The 21,178-nt window shown below is 39.3% G+C and overlaps 8 non-coding genes across 8 annotated transcripts; all 8 read left to right on the forward strand.

The window, feature by feature from the left end:
* Positions 1-352: 352 nt before the first annotated feature.
* trnaq-uug lies at positions 353-424 on the forward strand. The gene has a single exon. It is a non-coding gene; the product is annotated as a tRNA-Gln (tRNA).
* Positions 425-1,464: 1,040 nt separating this feature from the next.
* On the forward strand, positions 1,465-1,536 carry trnaq-uug. The gene has a single exon. It is a non-coding gene; the product is annotated as a tRNA-Gln (tRNA).
* A 1,560-nt stretch (positions 1,537-3,096) lies between these two features.
* Positions 3,097-3,168, forward strand: trnaq-uug. The gene has a single exon. It is a non-coding gene; the product is annotated as a tRNA-Gln (tRNA).
* Positions 3,169-4,199: 1,031 nt separating this feature from the next.
* Positions 4,200-4,271, forward strand: trnaq-uug. The gene has a single exon. It is a non-coding gene; the product is annotated as a tRNA-Gln (tRNA).
* Positions 4,272-5,337: 1,066 nt separating this feature from the next.
* trnaq-uug lies at positions 5,338-5,409 on the forward strand. Its single transcript has one exon. It is a non-coding gene; the product is annotated as a tRNA-Gln (tRNA).
* A 1,066-nt stretch (positions 5,410-6,475) lies between these two features.
* On the forward strand, positions 6,476-6,547 carry trnaq-uug. Its single transcript has one exon. It is a non-coding gene; the product is annotated as a tRNA-Gln (tRNA).
* Positions 6,548-7,569: 1,022 nt separating this feature from the next.
* Positions 7,570-7,641, forward strand: trnaq-uug. The gene has a single exon. It is a non-coding gene; the product is annotated as a tRNA-Gln (tRNA).
* Positions 7,642-8,240: 599 nt separating this feature from the next.
* Positions 8,241-8,312, forward strand: trnaq-uug. The gene has a single exon. It is a non-coding gene; the product is annotated as a tRNA-Gln (tRNA).
* The last annotated feature ends 12,866 nt before the right edge of the window (positions 8,313-21,178 follow it).

Below are 21,178 nucleotides of genomic sequence, written 5' to 3' on the forward strand. Positions count from 1 at the left end.
TGGATGGGACGACGAAGTTTTTCCTGTTCTGAGCTTCAGTTTGCCTTGGGGAGCCTTTATACAAACATCTTATTTTATTAAGGTGTATAACTTGCAACAGCTCTGATCAATTTTCCTCCAGTCTTGGAGACGGTCTGTCATTGTTGATGATGCAGCTTTGAAAACTTTTGTTCGTGAAAATATAATAAAAACATTAAGTATTCTATATTGAAAGTTTACTGTGGTATGTGTGAGAGAAAGCAGTAGGTCATTGAACAACACTCTAGACATTGTCTGCAATGATGAGAGTTTTTCCATGTTAGGTTTGTCAAAGTTTTTCAATATCTTTTCAATATCTATAGGGCACCTATAGGGTTCTGTGGTGTAATGGTCAGCACTCTGGACTTTGAATCCAGTGATCTGAGTTCAAGTCTCAGTAGAACCTAGATGATGTCTTTATCTCTACCATACTTCATACATTTGTTTGCTCTACCAGAGACTGCATTTTGAGAGCTTCATAAACTTTATCTCTCCATCATTTCCACTATTCGCAGTCAGTGAGAAATTGCTGTGCTATGTCATCTGTTGTTGGTCCACTGAGCTTCCCCAGGTATGTGCAGTCACCTTCTCAGAATGTTAGAGCAGTTCAGAGGCCCTCCTGCTCGCCAACTTTAGGGTCATCCACATTTCCTCTTTCAAATGGACTTATCCCCAGCATACAGAGCCAAAGCTAGCATTACCTGCATTTATGGACCACTGTATCTCCTTTTCTTAATTGGTCATACAACCCATCTCAGTATAACCCCATAGAATATCTAGCAGGGTGTTGGAGAGAGGAAGATTAGATACTCCAGACCTATCAGAGCAACCCAGGCTCTTGTGACACCTGGGCAAAACCACAGACTGGTCAACTCCTTCCTACACTCCAAAATTGGAGAATACCTGACCAAAGAGACCCCAACTAAGTATTGAGAACTGTACATGTTCATAAATGTCTTGTTCATATGCATCTTTTCACTGCTTTGGTCTTCTTAAATTTGGCCTTTAGGGATTTCATTAGTTGTCAGTTATAATCATGGAAATTTTAATAAAGAAACATTTGAAAAATCTAGATGTGTGTAATGAATGGATGTTTTGTCCAAGTTTCAATATCAACTTGAAAATGAAAGAAGTTTAAGACCAATTCTTTCTCCTTCTTGGCTGCCTATCCAATGCATAGCTGGAAGAAGAAGAACCACTGAATCTATTAAAAACTCCACTGCCAACCAATGACTGCATAAACTGGAAAAGCCCTGATGCTTTCAAGGTTCAATTGGTAGAACTCTAGACTTTGGCTGCAAGGATGCCAGTTTTTCCAAGTTAGGTTTGTCAAAGTTTTTCAATATCAACATGACAGATTAACTTGTGGAAATGTCGCAAAGCAAGCTAAACCCTGGATAGAGATCAATGAAATAGAGAAACCCTTGAGGGGAGAAGAGTTCCAAGCGTTCTATGGTGTAATGGTTAGCACTCTGGACTTTGAATCCAGTGATCTGAGTTCAAGTCTCAGTAGAACCTAGCTGATGTCTTTATCTGCTTAGTGCTTCATACACTTTTTGTGCTCTACCAGAGACTGCATTTTAGAGTTTCATAATCTCTATCTCACCATCATTTCCACTATTCACAGTCAGTGAGGCACTGCTGTGATATGACATCTGTTGTTGGTCCACTGAGTTTTCTCAGATATGCGCAGTCACCTTCTCAGAATGTTAGAGAAGTTCAGAGGCCCTCCTGCTCGCCAACTTAAGGGTCATCCACATTTCCTATTTCAAATGAACTTAGCCTCTGCCTACAGAGCCAAAGCTAGCATTAACTTCATTTATGGACCACTGCATCCCCTTTTCTTAATTGGTCATACAACCCATCTCAGTATAACCCCATAGAATATCTAGCAGGGTATTGGGGAGAGGAAGATTAGATACTCCAGACCTAAATATGCAGAGGAATTAAATTTCACTATCAGAGCAACCTGGGCTCTTGTGACACCTGGGCAAAACCACAGACTGATCAACTCCTTCCTACACTCCAAAATTTGAGCAAACCTGACCAAAGGGACCCCAACTAAGTATTGAGAACTGTACATGTTCATAAATGTCATGTTCATATGGATCCTTTCCATGCTTTGGTCTTTTTAAAATTTGACTTTAGGGATTACATTACTTGTCAGTCATAATCATGGAAATTTCAATAAAGAAACTCTTGAAATATCTAGTTGTGTGTAATGAACTGATGTTATGTCCAAGTTTTAATATCCACTTGAATATGAAAGAAGTTTAAGACCAATTCTTTCTCCTTCTTGGCTGTCTGTCCAATGCATAGGTGGAAGAAGAAGAACCACTGAATCTATTAAAAACTCCACTGCCAACCAATGACTCCATATACTGGAATATCTAGCAGGGTATTAGGGAGAGGAAGGTTAGAAACTCCAGACCTAAATATGAAGAAGAATTAAATTTCACTATCAGAGCAACCTGGGCTCTTGTGACACCTGGGCAAAACCACAGACTGATCAACTCCTTCCTACACTCCAAAATTGCAGCAAACCTGACCAAAGAGACCCCAACTAAGTATTGAGAACTGTACATGTTCATAAATGTCATGTTCATATGGATCCTTTCCATGGTTTGGTCTTCTTAAATTTTGACTTTAGGGATTTCATTAGTTGTCAGTTATAATTATGGAAATTTCAACAAAGAAACTCTTGAAATATCTAGTTGTGTGTAATGAATGGATGTTATGTCCAAGTTTCAATATCCACTTGAATATGAAAGAAGTTTAAGACCAATTCTTTCTCCTTCTTGGCTGCCTATCCAATGCATAGCTGGAAGAAGAAGAACCACTGAGCCTATTAAAAACTCCACTGCCAACTAATGACTGCAGAAACTGGAAAAGCCCTGATGCTTTCAAGGTTCAATTGGTAGCACTCTAGACTTTGGCTGCAAGGATGCCAGTTTTTCCAAGTTAGGTTTGTCAAAGTTTTTCAATATCAACATGAGAGATTAACTTGTGGAAATGTCACAAAGCAAGCTAAACCCTGGATAGAGATCAGTGAAATAGAGAAACCCTTGAAGGAAGAACGGTTCTATGGTGTAATGGTCAGCACTCTGGACTTTGAATCCAGTGATCTGAGTTCAAGTCTCAGTAGAACCTAGATGATGTCTTTATCTGTTTAGTGCTTCATTCATTTGTTTGCTCTACCAGAGACTGCATTTGAGAGCTTCATAATCTCTATCTCTCCATCATTTCCGCTATTAGCAGTCAGTGAGGCATCGCTGTGCTATGACATCTGTTGTTGGTCCACTGAGTTTTCTCAGGTATGCGCAGTCACCTTCTCAGAACGTTAGAGCAGTTCAGAGGCCCTCCTGCTCGCCAACTTCAGGGTCATCCACATTTCCTCTTTCAAATGGACTTAGCCCCTGCATACAGAGCCAAAGCCAGCATTACCTGAATTTATGGACCACTGTATCTCTTTTTCTTAATTGGTCATACAACCCATCTCAGTATAACCCCATAGAATATCTAGCAGGGTATTGGGGAGAGGAAGGTTAGAAACTCCAGACCTAAATATGAAGAAGTATTAAATTTCACTATCAGAGCAACCTGGGCTCTTGTGACAACAGGGCAAAACCACAGACTGATCAACTCCTTCCTACACTCCAAAATTGGAGCAACTGTACATGTTCATAAATGTCTTGTTCATATGGATCCTTTCCATGCTTTGGTCTTCTTAAATTTTGACTTTAGGGATTTCATTAGTTGTCAGTTATAAACATGGAAATTTCAACAAAGAAACTCTTGAAATATCTAGTTGTGTGTAATGAATGGATGTTATGTCCAAGTTTCAATATCCAATTGAAAATGAAAGAAGTTTAAGACCAATTCTTTCTCCTTCTTGGCTGCCTATCCAATGCATAGTTGGAACAAGAAGAACCACTGAACCTATTAAAAACTCCACTGCCAACTAATGGCTGCATAAACTTGAAAAGCCCTGATGCTTTCAAGGTTCAATTGGTAGCACTTTAGACTTTGGCTGCAGGGATGCCAGTTTTTCCAAGTTAGGTTTGTCAAAGTTTTTCAATATCAACATGAGAGATTAATTTGTGGAAATGTCACAAAGCAAGCTAAACCCTGGATAGAGATCGACGAAAGCAAGAAACCCTTGAGGGAAGAACAGTTCCAAGGGTTCTATGGTGTAATGGTCAGCACTCTGGACTTTGAATCCAGTGATCTGAGTTCAAGTCTCAGTAGAACCTAGATCATGTCCTTTTCTGTTTATTGCTTCATACATTTGCTTTATCTACCAGGAGCTACATTTGAGAGTTTCATAATCTCTATCTCACCATCATTTCCACTATTCACAGTCAGTGAGGCACTGCTGTGCTATGACATCTGTTGTTGGTCCACTGAGTTTTCTCAGGTATGCACAGTCACCTTCTCAGAATGTTAGAGCAGTTCAGAGGCCCTCCTGCTCGCCAACTTTAGGGTCATCCACATTTCCTCTTTCAAATGGACTTAGCCTCTGCATACAGAGCCAAAGCCAGCATTACCTGAATTTATGGACCACTGTATCTCTTTTTCTTAATTGGTCATACAACCCATCTCAGTATAACCCCATAGAATATCTAGCAGGGTATTGGGGAGAGGAAGGTTAGAAACTCCAGACCTAAATATGAAGAAGAATTAAATTTCACTATCAGAGCAACCTGGGCTCTTGTGACACCGGGGCAAAACCACAGACTGATCAACTTCTTCCTATACTCCAAAATTGCAGCAAACCTGACCAAAGAGACCCCAACTAAGTATTGAGAACTGTACATGTTCATAAATGTCATGTTCATATGGATCCTTTCCATGGTTTGGTCTTCTTAAATTTTGACTTTAGGGATTTCATTAGTTGTTAGTTATAATTATGGAAATTTCAATAAAGAAACTATTGAAATATCTAGATGTGTGTAATGAATGGATGTTATGTCCAAGTTTCAATATCCACTTGAATATGAAAGACGTTTAAGACCAATTCTTTCTCCTTCTTGGCTGCCTATCCAATGCATAGCTGGAAGAAGAAGAACCACTGAATCTCATAAAAACTCCACTGCCAACGAATGACTGCATGAACTGGAAAAGCCTTGATGCTTTCAAGGTTCAATTGGTAGCACTCTAGACTTTGGCTGCAAGGATGCCAGTTTTTCCAAGTTAGGTTTGTCAAAGTTTTTCAATATCAACATGAGAGATTAACTTGTGGAAATGTCACAAAGCAAGCTAAACCCTGGATAGAGATCAGTGAAATCGAGAAACCCTTGAGGGAAGAACGTTTTCAAGGGTTCTATGGTGTAATGGTCAGCACTCTGGACTTTGAATCCAGTGATCTGAGTTCAAGTCTCAGTAGAACCTAGATGATGTCTTTATCTGTTTAGGGCTTCATCCATTTGTTTGCTCTACCAGAGACTGCATTTGAGAGCTTCATAATCTCTATCTCTCCATCATTTCCGCTATTAGCAGTCAGTGAGGCATCGCTGTGCTATGACATCTGTTGTTGGTCCACTGAGTTTTCTCAGGTATGCGCAGTCACCTTCTCAGAACATTAGAGCAGTTCAGAGGCCCTCCTGCTCGCCAACTTCAGGGTCATCCACATTTCCTCTTTCAAATGGACTTAGCCCCTGCATACAGAGCCAAAGCTAGCATTACCTGCATTTATGGACCACTGTATCTCCTTTTCTTAATAGGTCATACAACCCATCTCAGTATAACCCCATAGAATATCTAGCAGGGTGTTGGAGAGAGGAAGATTAGATACTCCAGACCTAAATATGAAGAAGTATTAAATTTCACTATCAGAGCAACCCAGGCTCTTGTGACACCTGGGCAAAACCACAGACTGGTCAACTCCTTCCTACACTCCAAAATTGGAGAATACCTGACCAAAGAGACCCCAACTAAGTATTGAGAACTGTACATGTTCATAAATGTCATGTTCATATGGATCCTTTCCATGCTTTGGTCTTCTTAAATTTTGACTTTAGGGATTTCATTAGTTGTCAGTTAAAAACATGGAAATTTCAACAAAGAAACTCTTAAAATATCTAGTTGTGTGTAATGAATGGATGTTATGTCCAAGTTTCAATATCCACTTGAATATGAAAGAAGTTTAAGACCAATTCTTTCTCCTTCTTGGCTGCCTATCCAATGCATAGCTGGAAGAAGAAGAACCACTGAGCCTCTTAAAAACTCCACTGCCAGCCAATGACTCCAGAAACTGGAAAAGCCCTGATGCTTTCAAGGTTCAATTGGTAGCACTCTAGACTTTGGCTGCAAGGATGCCAGTTTTTCCAAGTTAGGTTTGTCAAAGTTTTTCAATATCAACATGAGAGATTAACTTGTGGAAATGTCACAAAGCAAGCTAAACCCTGGATAGAGATCAATGAAATCGAGAAACCCTTGAGGGAAGAACGTTTCCAAGGGTTCTATGGTGTAATGGTCAGCACTCTGGACTTTGAATCCAGTGATCTGAGTTCAAGTCTCAGTAGAACCTAGATGATGTCTTTATCTGTTTAGTGCTTCATCCATTTGTTTGCTCTACCAGAGACTGCATTTGAGAGCTTCATAATCTCTATCTCTCCATCATTTCCGCTATTAGCAGTCAGTGAGGCATCGCTGTGCTATGACATCTGTTGTTGGTCCACTGAGTTTTCTCAGGTATGCGCAGTCACCTTCTCAGAATGTTAGAGCAGTTCAGAGGCCCTCCTGCTCGCCAACTTTAGGGTCATCCACATTTCCTCTTTCAAATGGACTTAGCCCCTGCATACAGAGCCAAAGCTAGCATTAACTTCATTTATGGACCACTGTATCTCCTTTTCTTAATTGGTCATAAAACCCATCTCAGTATAACCCCATAGAATATCTAGCAGGGTATTGGGGAGAGGAAGATTAGATACTCCAGACCTAAATATGTAGAAGAATTAAATTTCACTATCAGAGCAACCTGGGCTCTTGTGACAACTGGGCAAAACCACAGACTGATCAACTCCTTCCTACACTCCAAAATTGGAGCAACTGTACATGTTCATAAATGTCATGTTCATATGGATCCTTTCCATGCTTTGGTCTTCTTAAATTTTGACTTTAGGGATTTCATTAGTTGTCAGTTATAAACATGGAAATTTCAATAAAGAAACTCTTGAAATATCTAGTTGTGTGTAATGAATGGATGTTATGTCCAAGTTTCAATATCCACTTGAAAATGAAAGAAGTTTAAGACCAATTCTTTCTCCTTCTTGGCTGCCTATCCAATGCATAGCTGGAAGAAGAAGAACCACTGAACCTATTAAAAACTCCACTGCCAACCAATGACTCCATAAACTGGAAAAGCCCTGATGCTTTCAAGGTTCAATTGGTAGCACTCTAGACTTTGGCTGCAAGGATGCCAGTTTTTCCAAGTTAGGTTTGTCAAAGTTTTTCAATATCAACATGAGAGATTAACTTGTGGAAATGTCACAAAGCAAGCTAAACCCTGGATAGAGATCAATGAAATAGAGAAACCCTTGAAGGAAGAACGGTTCTATGGTGTAATGGTCAGCACTCTGGACTTTGAATCCAGTGATCTGAGTTCAAGTCTCAGTAGAACCTAGATGATGTCTTTATCTGTTTAGTGCTTCATTCATTTGTTTGCTCTACCAGAGACTGCATTTGAGAGCTTCATAATCTCTATCTCTCCATCATTTCCGCTATTAGCAGTCAGTGAGGCATCGCTGTGCTATGACATCTGTTGTTGGTCCACTGAGTTTTCTCAGGTATGCGCAGTCACCTTCTCAGAACGTTAGAGCAGTTCAGAGGCCCTCCTGCTCGCCAACTTCAGGGTCATCCATATTTCCTCTTTCAAATGGACTTAGCGTCTGCATACAGAGCCAAAGCCAGCATTACCTGAATTTATGGACCACTGTATCTCTTTTTCTCAATTGGACATACAACCCATCTCAGTATAACCCCATAGAATATCTAGCAGGGTATTGGGGAGAGGAAGGTTAGAAACTCCAGACCTATATGAAGGTTCAATTGGTAGCACTTTAGACTTTGGCTGCAAGGATGCCAGTTTTTCCAAGTTAGGTTTGTCAAAGTTTTTCAATATCAACATGAGAGATTAACTTGTGAATATGTCACAAAGCAAGCTAAACCCTGGATAGAGATCAATGAAATCGAGAAACCCTTGAGGGAAGAACAAATGTTAGGGTTCTATAGTGTAATGGTCAGCACTCTGGACTTTGAATCCAGTGATCTGAATTCAAGTCTCAGTAGAACCTAGTTACTTCTCTTTAGCTGATAGTACAGAGAACAGCTTTTGTTTATGGTTTTGAGTACATGTGGATTGCTACCCTCCTGTCTTTGAGTTTGATGTCTTATAGTATGTTTGGTGTCTCTTGTTGGATTCCACATACTCCGTCAGCGCTCCGCCCCGCTGACGTATGTGGTGCGGAGCGCTTGTCTTTCATGGAAATCAATGAGAGCTGTTCCACATCCACCGCTACTCCTCCGCACGTCTCCGTCCACGTACGTCTTCTCCGTCCTTCACCGACAAATTACGGAGCCAAACTATTTTTTGCTCCGCTACGGTCCAGCCAGGTCAAGATCCGCAATTGCAATCGCACCAAACAGGAAAAAGAACATCGACAAATTCCGGTTCGTCAAATTAAAACATACAGCAACAGATCGGTGACTAGAAATTATAGCACAATTCTTATATATTAAAAAGAAAAAAAACAAAAACTAACACCGTTTATTTAAATGATTGGATCCAAACTATTGGTTATTCACCAACGAGGAAGCAGATTTCTCATCTCCATCAAAATATTTATTTTATACAGAGGGACTTAAACTTTAATCAAATCCATTCAAAAGAAACTTCTTATTACAGGAATGAAAAGAGATGCTGAGTCTGGGAGTAGAGAACAAGTTCATTCAAAAAAAGCAATTTTGAATTATCCTTATCCCCGTTACAAAAATCTACAAAAATATATATATATATATATTTGGGCAGAAACTGAACATATGCTGGATGATGGTGGGATTTTTTTAATATGTCATATTAAATTAAGCGCTCACAGGGTTCATACACGAATGAGTGACTCTAATTTAATGCTATTTTAATGCTATTAGAAATTATTTTAATGCCATCAACAAGAACCATGAACACAAGTTATTAGGGTACATGAAATATGAAGGAGCTGCAAGCAGAGTTCCATGACTCCTGTATGTATGTAAACACACACACACACACAAATATACGTATATATATATCCTCTAGCTTTTTCTCCGCCTCCAGCTTCCTTTCCGAACACACGATCAGTTCCACGCAAATTATTAGCGATATAATATATCTGACGAAATTGTTTTTATGAGCATTTTTTATTAGAGAATTATAAATACTTCGATAAACATATTTAAATAATTTTAGTGCCAATTAAGGCCTTGATTTAAAAAAAAAATGAATGAATTGTAATTATTTTTATTGATCCGCGGAAACCCTGGTTCATCTCGCGCATGCTCTCTACGATCTCCAAGGAACTCAGAGCAGAGGGGACGGGAGCCACAGCGGAGGATGTATGCTTTGCTTTGTGCAGGCGGTCTGGAGCACAGCGGGGCGGAGCGGAGCGGAGCGCTGACGGAGTATATGGGATTTCGGGGTCAGTAAAGCTCCCTTAGGCTTTCCTGAGAAGATTTTTAGCATTCACATGTTGAAGTTTCCCCTATGTTTCTGCCCCTTAACAGATTCATAGAGTCGTTTACTGGCTCTCGTTTCTCTAAATGGATTCTGATTTCTAAATAAACAGTAGTAGAGATTAATGATCTAAACAGGAAGCTTCTCGATCCTCCTACTTGTTTGACATTAGTTTTGTTCCAATATTGTTGCAGACAAAGGATGAGGTTGTAAAAGAAAAAAATAAATAAATAAATAGATGCATCCAGAAATGAACCTTCAAAAAATGGGTACCAAAAAAAAGAAAAACTTTATTCATTTATTTATTTATTTTCCTAAAGAAATATTAAAATATATATATATACTTTACTTTTTCTTTTGTATATTTCAAATTACATTTTCATATTTTTTTCCAAATGTCTTTTTTCGGGTTGAATTTTGTAAATTTCCTTTTTAAAATTTTGTGTTTTCCAGATGTAATTTTCCTCTCTTCTGGCAGCAGGCTTTCCTCTGAAGTTAGGAGCAGAGACACATTTCTATTGGTCTGCTGAACATTTGCAACAACAATTTGTTGAGAACGAGCGTTTGTATTGAACATAAAGCGTGTGTGTGTGTGGGGGGGGTTGAGGTTGTTTGAGAACCAATGCAAATATGAATGAGGCAGAGATGAGTTCTTGTAAATTTATTGAAAAAATGAGGTAAACATCTAAAATAAACAACTAAAATACTTAGAACCAAAAGAACTGGCAAACAGAAGGGAAAACTCACGTGGGGAGCAAGAGACGAGGAATCAACTGACAATCAACAAAGAACCAGCAGTGACTGAACATGAGGTGTATGTATGAGAGAGAGAACAAAGACCAGGTCAATCAGCAGATATGGAGCAGGTGTGGATGGAAGTGACTGGCTTAAATATAAACAAAATTTTAAATATACCAAAAATCAACAAAACAGAATTAGTTTGATGAAGAAAACAAAGTCCCAAAAGGGGAGAACCATAACAGTGATCTCTAAAAAACAGTTCAAAAAGATTGCAATTTGCAAAACTCAAACAGAAAAACAGAAATCTGAAAAACTAGCATTTAAAAATAAAAAAATTTGTAAAATACAATAACAAAAATCTTGAACAAATTAAGCTTGAAAACATGAAAAAAGGCATGGAAAAAATAAAAACTCTCAGATAAACTTAGATAAGAATTACTATTGATTAGATTTATGTTGATTTTTTCACAAAAAAATATTTCTGGTTTGTATTTTTTTTTATTTCCTGTTAAAAAAACACCTTGGGTTTCTCCTTGTCTCTAATAATTTCCGTGAGCTAAAGCCCAAAGGTGGAAACACTCTCGGCAAACGATAGTATTGTCATATAACTCTGATCAATTATAGAGAAAGAAGATCTTTGGCCTTTGAAGCTCAGCATGAAGCTAAATGAAAAACATCCCTCCTTCGCATGTAATACGCTGCCTGTATTTCATGCAGATGTGTGAATCTTATATCACATAAAGTTCCTGATTTGACCTCCAACTTTTCTATAAGGTATTCAGTCCAACGAAAGCAGGTCTTAAAATTTAGATGCTTGACATCAAATGAGTCCTCCTGTTATGACATACACTCACCGGCCACTTTATTAGGTACCCCATGCTAGTAACGGGTTGGACCCCCTTTTGCCTTCAGAACTGCCTCAATTCTTCGTGGCATAGATTCAACAAGGTGCTGGAAGCATTCCTCAGGGAGTTTGGTCCATATTGACATGATGGCATCACACAGTTGCCGCAGATTTGTCGGCTGCACATCCATGATGCGAATCTCCCGTTCCACCACATCCCAAAGATGCTCTATTGGATTCAGATCTGGTGACTGTGGAGGCCATTTGAGTACAGTGAACTCATTGTCATGTTCAAGAAACCAGTCTGAGATGATTCCAGCTTTATGACATGGCGCATTATCCTGCTGAAAGTAGCCATCAGAAGTTGGGTACATTGTGGTCATAAAGGGATGGACATGGTCAGCAACAATACTCAGGTAGGCTGTGGCGTTGCAACGATGCTCAATTGGTACCAAGGGGCCCAAAGAGTGCCAAGAAAATATTCCCCACACCATGACACCACCACCACCAGCCTGAACCGTTGATACAAGGCAGGATGGATCCATGCTTTCATGTTGTAGACGCCAAATTCTGACCCTACCATCCGAATGTCGCAGCAGAAATCGAGACTCATCAGACAAGGAAACGTTTTTCCAATCTTCTATTGTCCAATTTCGATGAGCTTGTGCAAATTGTAGCCTCAGTTTCCTGTTCTTAGCTGAAAGGAGTGGCACCCGGTGTGGTCTTCTGCTGCTGTAGCCCATCTGCCTCAAAGTTCGACGTACTGTGCGTTCAGAGATGCTCTTCTGCCCACCTTGGTTGTAACGGGTGGTTATTTGAGTCACTGTTGCCCTTCTACCAGCTCGAACCAGCCTGGCCATTCTCCTCTGACCTCTGGCATCAACAAGGCATTTCCGCCCACAGAACTGCCGCTCACTGGATGTTTTTTCTTTTTCGGACTATTCTCTGTAAACCCTAGAGATGGTTGTGCGTGAAAATCCCAGTAGATCAGCAGTTTCTGAAATACTCAGACCAGCCCATCTGGCACCAACAATCATGCCACGTTCAAAGTCACTCAAATCACCTTTCTTCCCCATACTGATGCTCGCTTTGAACTGCAGGAGATTGTCTTGACCATGTCTACATGCCTAAATGCACTGAGTTGCCGCCATGTGATTGGCTGCTTAGAAATTAAATGTTAACGAGCAGTTGGACAGGTGTACCTAATAAAGTGGCTGGTGAGTGTATATCCAGCTATGCTGATGAAAATACACGCCTTAAAGCTCCAAAGAATGAAGGCTGCTGACCTAAAGAGTGGCCATAACATAATGAGTATAAACTTGAATAATTTAAAAGAAAAGTCCGGTCAGCAAGGAATATAATCAATGGATCAGTATTTATACCTAAAACTAATACATTTGATTTAATGAATTTAGGGTTAATCAGTAAAAAATTTAAATCATAATTTTTGTCACGATCACTCAGTCTGGGGGCGGCCATTTTTGCCCAAATAAAGCTGCCATCTTCCAGCAGTGACGTCACAGTGCGGTAAGCCTAGCGCCATTCTCTCCGCTTTACAAGCAAAATCAATGGGAACTACTAGACACATCTGCAATCAACAACAATTATTGAAGATTTCCAGAGGACTTCACCATTGAAATTCATATAGTAGTGAAACTGACAATGCCCACGTGCATGGCAGCTGGATGTTGGAATATGGCGTGTTAAAGTGAAATAAATTAAATATTCCACCTTTCAGATTCCTCATCCTTTTCGTTGGATCGCCAACTTGAAGAGGGAGGATTTGCCATCGAACTTCTGGCCAGAGAAAAAACACGTAATATGTAGCCAAAATTTGGAAGAAGAATGTTTTCAAGATGACTTGGATAATAGCGCGTTTCGACAAACACCAGATACAGCACTGGGACTTGATCAACAGCCGATACCGCACCGTGACGTCACAAACCAGTAGGTGGCAGTAGTGTCCTTTGACAAACATGGATGCCTCCAGTAAAGCACATTCAAATGAAAATTACTCTGAATTAAAATCACTGATCATTTATTAAACAGTTTGTAATAATTTCATATTTAAAGTACTTTCAGAAGTTTGAATTCTGAATATGACCAGACTTTTCCTTTCTACTTTATTTTACTTACATTGTTTCCTAGCAGGTAAAACCCAAAATTATAGGATTACAATGGCGTAAAATACTCTCGAATGTATTGTTATGGTTTTAATTAAATCTACCAGAACCTGAATGATGATAGAAATGTACAGATGAGTAAATTAATCTCAGGATGCCAGAATTTAGCTGAACATTACTTCTAACAACGTATCATCTAGTTGCGCTGTGTTTTCATTTAAATATTGCTTGAACGTAGTGGAAGCTAGTTATACATCTGTGTTATTCTCCTCAAAAGGCTTATTTCGTGTTAAACGCACCTACAGGAGCTCAGTCATTTCACTGTAATAAGCTTCAGTTTTAAAATAAAATAAAAAAGAAATGCTGAGGTAGGGTTTATGAAGTACTGAGGACCTCCCATCGAATTCAAAGCAATGGGCCATGAAAATATTCCGGAGGAATCTAAATGAGTGTTTGGCTGTTTTCCATCAGTTCATCAACCCTTGGACAACACTGTTTTATTTACTGCTGAGTATTAAAAAACGCCTCTTCCTCATCACTCAAACCCTGCTTTCAGCCTTTTTTTTTCTGTGCTACATATAGAAGCTGTGCACTTTATGTGCAGCCCTGCCACATATTTACAGATTGATTTATAATTCCTCTTCTTGCCTGGGGCACATCCTGTAGAAATGGCTCACAGGTGGGATGATGGAGAACTCAAACTCCAGCGCAGTATCCTGCTCTTCAGGTTTTATTCATGCCTGTTGTGTAAGTTTGGTTATTCTAACAACAACATTGAAGGGTGAAGGTATTTCAGGGTCCAATGTTATAAGATATCTGGCTCTAATAAATCCGTCTGATTGAAAGGTTTGATGGAGAATATCATTAAAAAGAGGTGCAGAGGTAGATGACGCTGTGGAGCCCTTTAGCCATGCAGCGCAGAGCCATATCTGTAGATGAGGCAGTCATGACACAAGCCCCAATTATCATGGATGCCAAACTGACTAAACAATCACTATCTTCTGATGAACATTTATAGCACTTGCTTAAGCACTTGATTTTTTCTATTATATTTCTACTATATTTTTTAAAAAGACTCCTCGGTTTTGTTTTTATTGAAGCTCATTTTCATTATGACCTGTTGATATTTAGAAAAATAAAAACCGTCAAAACATTTTCTTTTATCCAGACAATTAATTTCTTTGTGGTTGGACAACTTGTTGTTCACCACATACCAAAAGAAATAGTTTGTCAAGATGATGCAAAGTTAGATTTCACACTGTTACCATTAGTTATAAAACTGAGAAAATTAAGTCAAAATAATTTATCATCCAGAATTGTAGAAATATTTTTTCCTTTAATAGGGTAGTGCAGTAAAACTTCGTTCCTTAACATTTTCCCGGCATTACTTTTACTTTTATACTTTAAGTAGTTTTAAAAATGGTACCTTTACACTTTTACTTGAGAAAACAAGATTTAATCTAACTTCTACAAAAGTCTTTTTAAACAATATGATTTATACTTCTACTGCAGTAATAAACATTAATACTTTGGACATGTCTGGCTTTAGATAACCTGATCTATAAGATAAGGATTGTGATTCTATCCTAATAGGTCTGAGGTTAAATATGCAACACCTTTATCATTAAATCATTGTTTAAGTTAACTTATAAATAACTAGAACATGAATTGGTCCAAGTTGCAGTTTCTGTTCCAGCACATACCACAAAATCCGAAACTAATTTAATATTATGTGTTCAGTAGAGGGACCATAACAGGGGACAGATGGTTTTGGACTAGGATGTTTAACTGGCTGTATGAACAGCTTTCTGACACTAGAGATCATGGAAGCTCCTTAAACAAGGAAAGAGTCACCTTAGCCCGCCAACTGAGGTGCCTTCTCTCAGCTTCTCCGTCCTCCAGCATGTGGTGTAATGCAGCTGGAGAGGCTGACTCAGCACAGTCACGACCACATGATCCTTCAGCAGCTGCTCTGCTGCACATCCAGCAGAAAGTTCTTCTCTCCTGGGTTTCAGTAGAGCCAACTCAGATTATTTCAGCTTTTCTGATGTCACATTGTCTCTGAGTAACCCACTGGTTTTACTGCCTCCAATGAAGAAGACATTATAGAATAAAACCTAAAAGCTCACTGGATTTAAGCTCATATCAAGAGACTAAAATGGTTTCAAATTTAACATCAAAACAACAATAAAAAAGAAGCAAAGCAAATGTTGACATCGGTCAAGCTATTGAGCATTGGTGGTAAGTAGCTATTTGCAGGTTGCTGCTTTCCTTGTTGAATCCTATATTAAATGTTTGCTAATGCTATCCAAAGTTCAGTGGTAAATATAACATACAGTAGCAGCCATTCAAAATGGTCCAGTCAAACACCAGCCAGATGTCAGCCCACTCCCTTTCAACTACAAGCAAAATCCCCTCCAACTTCGAGCCTCTGGAGTGACCCCCTGTTGCATATTTTTTTACTCTAACTCCACCCTTTTACTGAATTAAAGGGTCTGATCAGGAGATGATGCTTCTCTTTAGATCTTAATGTCCACAAATCATGAGAGAGAGACTATTTTAGTACAGATATTGATGTTTAAAAATAAATTGTTGGGGATAAGCCAAGAATCAGGCAAAGACCAGCAAAGGACCAGCCAAGAATCCCTCAATTACCAGCCAAGAATCAGTCAAGGACCAGAGAAGGACCAGCCAAGAACTAGCCAAGAACCAGCCAAGGACCAGCCAAGAATCAGCCAAAGACCAGAAAACGACCAGCCAAGAACCAGCCAAGAACCAGCCATGGACCAGCCAAGGACCAGCAAAGGACCAGCCAAGGACCAGCAAAGGACCAGCCAAGGACCAGCAAAGGACCAGCCAAGGACCAGCCAAGGACCAGCAAAGGACCAGCAAAGGACCAGCCAAGGACCAGCAAAGGACCAGCCAAGGACCAGAGAAGGACCAACCAAGAACCAGCCAAGAACCAACCAGAAACCAGCCAAGGACCACAGAAGGAAAGTGGGGAAATTTTGAATGGCTCCTACTGTAGCATAGGTCCTTCTGTGTTGAAAAGATTGAAATGTTTTTGTTCTGCTAACAAAACCAGAAAAGTTGAGGGTTGGAATGACAGTCTGTAAGCGTGAATGAGCCACCTTTTTATCAGGGAGGGGTTAAACTTTTAGCCATCTTTTTTAGGATTAAATATTTTTAATTAGCACTGAATGAAAAATGTATTGGAGTATTTATATGTTACTATATCCCATATAGCAGTGGCGGCTGGCCAATAGAGGGCACTAGGGCGCCGTCCCACTCACCCAATGACCTTGATTAAGACATAAAAAAACTAATCAAAATTCAATTATAAATTATAAACATATTACTTAGATTTGAAAGATAAATATTTAATATTTAATGATGAATAAAGCTGTTTCATTCGGTGTGGGATTGGTGACCTATTTCCGCCATGGGGGGCAAAAAGCCAAAAGTCGCAGTCGTCTTTCATAAAGTGTGGCTGATTGACAGGTTTATAATATGAAATACTTGCAGTATAAAAATGAACTACACATGTAATTGTTCACGAATCATATTATTAGTGGGTTTGTAGATTTTGGCCAATGTATCTTTAGTTGGTTACGGTCACACATAACAGCTTGAAACTGAACCTTTCCTTATTTTAGCGTGTTTTATATTCAATCTTTACTTACTGCCATTTCCTTTTGGTCATCCAGCACATCCAAAAAAATACTCTTTCCTCTTGAATGTTGAATACTGTAATGTGGACAATAAGACTTGCAATAAGACATTTACACGTTGACCTGGTCGGTTGTTCTCTGCTGAGCTGACTCTTGCTGGTTCTGGCTGTGAAATGCACATTCGAAAGTTTCTGACTGATGCCATGCTGAATAGGGTTATGTAAGTTTCATTGACAAGAGTTACTTATATGCTCATGCTTAACTTAGTGTTGATTAGATGCTGAGTTTTGTTATTGATTAATATCACTAAAAATTAGGGTTGGGTAGAACTACCCGGAGTATTTTTGCTTTCTACTCACTTTAGGTCGGACATTCTCTCTGAAATGGGGCACAGGATAAATGCTTATTTAGGCTAACATCATTGTCCTTCCTCTGTGTCATGATGGGTTCACTAAAAGCGACCCAAGAATGCAGAACACCACTGACGGACACAGGGATGAAAGTTTAACAAGTTTATTGATGCACAAGCACACAGAATATACTGGTTCAGGTTCGGGGCCTGGATACTGGTTCACCGGAGTCTGCGTGAGAGACAGTTCAGTTAGCGTTGCCCACAGAGGTTTGATTTCCTGAAGTTTACTGATTGTACCTTGAGGGTTCTTGAGGTTAGCTTTGGGAGAGTCTCTGTTGGATCTGGAGATGAGTTCATCAGCAGAGTCCGTTTGCTGCTTCAGCGTCTCACGTCTAATATGAACAGACCTTGGTTTAGGGTTTCCCAGCTCTAGTCCAGAGCTGCTCGGAAGTTCTCTGTGATTCTTCAGGTTTGGCTCTGAGAGTCGGCTCGGCAGGTTAGCTCTTCCTGAGCTTTCACAGAGGAGGCACAGGTTTCCTGGAAGACAGAGACAAGAATTAGAATCCAAGCTGGATTCAAAAGTCATGGAGTAACACTGAGGATCTAGGCTTAAGCGCTGACCAACTGGAACAACACTGCGGCGTTGAGGCAAGGTCTGAAGACAGCTTAAGTAGTGGATCCTCTGATGATCTAGACGAGCTGCAGCTGTGCAGGAGGCTCCCTCAGAGGATCCACGGCGGACTCTGCTGGAGAAAGGTGGAATTTCTCCAGCTCCCAACACTCTGGTCTTTAAGATGAAGTTCTCCATGCCTCCGTATCTTTATGTCATTCTTCAATTGTTTTTTTTTTTTTTTGTCCTTTCTCTTTGCTTATAACGTTTCTGTGTCATTATATACTGTGTCAATTCTGGGACTTAAGCTGTTTTCTTGCCTGTCTTTCACATAGATGGTTGCCGTTCTTGCAAACCTGTCAATTGCAGCTTTTTTGGTCTACTTTAGCTTCACTTTCTTAGCAGGAGGCTTTTTGTGAATTACAGCAATCACATAAATTACAGGTCCGTCTAGCATAGGCAGCATTTTCCAAAGAAGTGCTTGGAATAAATACAAGCTAATAAAATGATCACCATTAGCAGGCTCTCCAAACCAGCATTATATTCAGTTATGGTGTTTTTTATGAAGCAGTTAATATTTTAGGAGAGATTCAGATGCTTTATTTCAGTCATTAAAAGCTACAACTAAGCTGGTTCTTTGTTTTAAAAGCAATTGCACCCATGTTCATCTTTTTCAGTTAAATCCTGTTGTTTTCTAGTAGCATCCATTTTCCATCCATCCATCCATCATCCATCCATCCATCCATCCATCCATCCATGTAATTTCTGAGTTAAACTAAATCTAAAAGCAAAATTACAATTCAATCAAAAAATATCTGACAATCAGTCAATTATAGTTTTGTTTGTCCTACCACACATTATTGTCAAATATCTGATTGTTCCTTACGTTCCTAACAGAGCACTTCGCTCTCAATCTGCAGGTTTACTAGTGGTTCCTAGAATTTCTAAAAGTAGAATGGGAGGCAGATCTTTTAGTTATCAGGCTCCTCTCCTGTGGAACCAACTACCAGTTTTAGTCCGTGAGGCAGACACCCTGTCTACTTTTAAGGCTAGGCTTAAAACTTTCTTTTTTAATAAAGCTTATAGTTAGATTGGCTCAGGTTATCCTGATCTATCAGATAGTTATGCTGCTATAGGCTTAGACTGCTGGAGGACATAGGGACCCCTTTTTCATCATTTTGCTTCATTCTATCCCTATTCTCCCACTCCCACAGTAATTGTTAGTACTCTAAATTTATATTCTCTCTGCTTTTTATTGTCATTATACCTCCATGTGGCCTGGTTCTGTTAAGCTGTGACACCATCCTGGAGGGGAAAAGCGGCTGGGTTGCTACTGTAAACAATTTTAATCATAGACGGGCCCTTTTTCATGGCTTAGTCCTGTTTCTCTCTTAGACATAGCTATGATCTCAGCTTTTACTAGGAGTAACTGTATGTAATCTTTTATCCTTTTTGACATGAGTACTGATTCATAGCACATCCGCTTAAGTGTATCTTTCTTAGACAGAGCTTTTTACAGAGATTTTCCGATCTGTACTTCTATGTTTCTTTTCTATGTCTGTTTCTGTCTCCCTTTACTCCCAGTCAGATTTGGCAGATGGCCGCTCTTACTAAGCCTGCTTCTGCTGGGTATTTCTTCCCATTAAAGGGGAGTTTTTCTCTCCACTGTTGCAGCATGCATGCTAAGTTTGAGGGATTGCTCTAAAATCAACAACACAATGCAAGGATTTCTAATGTCTCTACACGCTCGGAAAAGCAAATCCTCCAAAGTCAAAAACTCAACGCAATCAGTTTGGTTTCCTTAGATAGAAAACTTTTAAATAATCTGACTGGATGCAATAACATTAAACAAAGCTGAAAAAAACAACACCTGATGTAGCTACAGAGCAGTCATTTCCCTGAGACTACATGAGTTTGGAGAGTCACAGGTGGGTTCATTATGCGGAGCATGAAGGTGTCAGCCTCATTAAACACAAGTCAGATCTGCAGAGGGGGATGATCATACCACTGGGACCGTAGCTGTCCAACGTGCAACGTGTTTATTAAGAGCCAAAAAAAGCATGGTTGTTAGTTTCACACAAAACTAAATTAGTACAGCTGTGTTGTTGCTTTGAGGCTGTTCAGCAGATTCAGGGCAGACATTTCAGGCCATGGTGCCGATGTTAACAAGAATAAAAAGGTACACATGGGGGGGACTTCAGGAAGACACATACCTTGTAAATACAACATACTTGAAACAACAAAGTCCAAGGACTTGGAGAGAGACTTTTCATACAGCTACATTGCAGCAAAATATGAAAAACATTCCATGAAAAAATGGGTTTCAGTGATTTACAGAGTAAAACCTCAAAAACGCCCAGATAATAAATACAGTAAAAAGAGGAATCAAAACAAACATTTACCAAGATTTTCTTAGAATTTTTATAACAAAAATAATTCAAATAGTTTCCTACAAATGTTTTTCTTTTTTCTTTTAGTAAAACAAAATCCAAAAGTAAAATAATAACTTTCAGACTCAAAACTTATTTTTAACATTATTTTAATGTCCAGTTTAAAAAAAAATGAAATAATGAAGATAATAAATGACAATCATCAGTCACGACTCAGTGAACGAGACACTGCATCATAAATTCCCTGTCCTTTCTTTGATGTGGCAACGCTGCAGCATCTTGCTGCATTGAATCCCCTCGGTCCCAATTATCACATATTCTGAATAGATGCTAAACATCCGACACTAACAGCATGTGGCAAACAGTGCTGATCTGAGAAACCTGGATAATTTTTTGCCTCGGGAGGAATTTTTTTTTTTTTATCAAAGTAGAGCTCTAAATATATTCCAACACTTCCCAGTTTTCTTCCAAGGAGCATATCTATATATCTATTATGACTCCCTGACCATCACGTGTTAATATATGTTTATTTATCTAAGAAATTATTTGTTATTTGAAATCAATCCAACTGCAACACATCTATATGGAAAATGGACTAAATTTAAATTGTGATATTTGCTTTTCTGCTTTGAGCCTGCCAGATTCTTACTTTCACTAGGCCAGCCTAATGCCAGTTAGTAAGTGAGCTGTATGTGTCCAGGGCAGACAAATACAATTTTG

This window comes from Cyprinodon tularosa, unplaced genomic scaffold (assembly GCF_016077235.1).
Source record: "Cyprinodon tularosa strain WSP-4 unplaced genomic scaffold, ASM1607723v1 ctg370, whole genome shotgun sequence".
In the NCBI taxonomy this organism is placed as follows: domain Eukaryota; kingdom Metazoa; phylum Chordata; class Actinopteri; order Cyprinodontiformes; family Cyprinodontidae; genus Cyprinodon; species Cyprinodon tularosa.